Genomic DNA, 2627 nt, shown 5'->3' on the forward strand with positions numbered 1-2627 from the left:
GGACGGCCTCGGGGGCTCATGGGGGGCGGGGGCGGCCCAGCAGCGGAGAAGGAAGCCAAGCGCAACGGGGACGGCTGGACTACAATCCCCCAAACTCTGGACTCGACGTGGAAAGCATGGCCGGGCTTAAACACCCCGAAAGCGCCCAAACCAAGGCATCGCGTTCGGATCCTTCTTCTCCTTCTCCTTGTCTTCTCCAGAACCCGAAGTTCCGAGTCTGTGCGCTTCCGTGTCCTTCTTGAATTTCCTCCCTCTCTTCTTGTCTTTCCAGACGAAGCGAGGCTCAGTGGAGATCTTCTCTGCTTCCAAACCAGCCGCGGTTCTTCCTGCCTCGCGTCCGAGCCCCGCCGTTCTTCTTGCCCGGCGTCCGAGCCCCGCGGTTGTTCCTGCCCGGCGTCCGAGTCCCGGCACTCCGGCCCAGAGCCCAAGACGGGACCGAAGGGAGAGCAGACACGAAGCAGAGAGAGAGAGAGAGAGAGAGGGGTCCTTCGCCCTGGGTCAGCGCGTGCCTCTCTCGCTCCGCCGCTGCCTCGCTCCGGATTGTATGGCCGCCGCGTGTGAGGTTGGAGGGCAGCGGCGGCATCCTTGATTGGCTCTTTGACGCTTTCGGACCAATTGTGTGCCTCCATAGGCGTGGTTTTGACAGCTCCCGCGGAGGGGGAACCCGGAGGGGGGTGGAGGAAGGAAGGAAAGAGAGAGAGAGGGAGAGAGAGGGAGAGAAAGAGGGAGAGAGAGAAGGTGTCGGACGCGGTCACGCCGCCGGAGCCCCAGCGAAGATGTCAACAGGAGCGCAGGCGAGGGAGGGGAGCAGGGAGGGAGCCAGAGGGAGGGGGGCGAGGGGAGGGAACAGCCGGGAACAGCCGCCGCCGCTGCTTCAGCAAGTGAAGGCGAGAGGAACAGCGCGAGCCGCCAAGGCAGACGCCTCTAGGGGGCGCCCAAGAGATCCCACAGGAGCCCCCCAAAGTGCCGGGAGTGGGCGAAAGAAACTTCGCCAACACTTTCTACACACACAGCGTTGAAGTTTCTTTCTCTCACCCCCCTGGGTCTTCATTATTATTATTATTTTATTATGACACAGCAAATAAGATAGATATGCTGGATTTCACATCACAAAATCACAAGTCGAACACTTCCCAAGTGTCTAGGACTGTGTGATGTATTATTATTATTATTATTATTATTATTATTGTATGACACAGCAAACAAGATAGACATGCTGGATTTCATATCACAAAATCACAAGTCGAACACTTCCCAAGCGTTTAGGACTGTGTGATGTATTATTATTATTATTATTATTATTATTATTATTGTATGACACAGCAAACAAGATAGACATGCTGGATTTCATATCACAAAATCACAAGTCGAACACTTCCCAAGCGTTTAGGACTGTGTGATGTATTATTATTATTATTATTATTATTATTATTATTGTATGACACAGCAAACAAGATAGATATGCTGGATTTCGTATCACAAAATCACAAGTCGAACACTTCCCAAGTGTCTAGGACTGTGTGATGTATTATTATTATTATTATTATTATTATTATTATTGTATGACACAGCAAACAAGATAGATATGCTGGATTTCGTATCACAAAATCACAAGTCGAACACTTCCCAAGCGTTTAGGACTGTGTGATGTATTATTATTATTATTATTGACACAATAATATTGATACTAATATAATGTAATACAATATTATACTAATAATAATACAATATAATAATATTAATTATATATTATATCTTAAATGTAATATTACTAATAATGTTGAAGTTTCTTTCTCTCAACCCCTGGCTCTCCATTATTATTATTATTATTATTATTATTATTATTATTATTCACGCAAAGATATATAATATATAATATATTGTATATACTTCTAATATTGATAATAATATTACAATGTAATACAATATTATACTAATAATAATATTAATTCTGTATTATATATCAAATGTAATATTACTAACAATGTTACCATAGAATGATATAGTACAATATAGTAATTATTATTGACACAAAGATATATAATATATAATATATTGCATATTCTTATAATATTGATAATAATATTACAATGTAATACAATATTATACTAATAATAATATTAATTCTATATTATATATCAAATGTAATATTACTAATAATGTTACCATAGAATGATATAGTACAATATAGTAATTATTATTGACACATATATAATATATTGTATATACTCATAATATTGATAATATACTATACATTAAATGTAATATTACTAATAATATTGCCATAGAATGATATAGTACAATATAGTAATTTAATGCTTATATTGTGCTATGCTAATAATATATTGTATGTACATTTGATTTGTAAGCCGCTCTGAGTCCCCTTCGGGGTGAGAAGAGCGGGATATAAATGTAGTAAATAAATAAATAAAGACATAGTATGACACAGCAAATGAGATATATATGTTAGATTTCGTATCACAAAATCACAAGTCGGGCACTTCCCAAGAGTTTAGAACTGTGTGATTATTATTATTATTATAGCTATTGTATTATATTATTATGATATGCATTATTATATTATTGTTGCATCATATTATATTATAATATAGTATTATAATACTATT

This window comes from Anolis carolinensis, chromosome X, assembly GCF_035594765.1.
Source record: "Anolis carolinensis isolate JA03-04 chromosome X, rAnoCar3.1.pri, whole genome shotgun sequence".
NCBI lineage: Eukaryota > Metazoa > Chordata > Lepidosauria > Squamata > Dactyloidae > Anolis > Anolis carolinensis.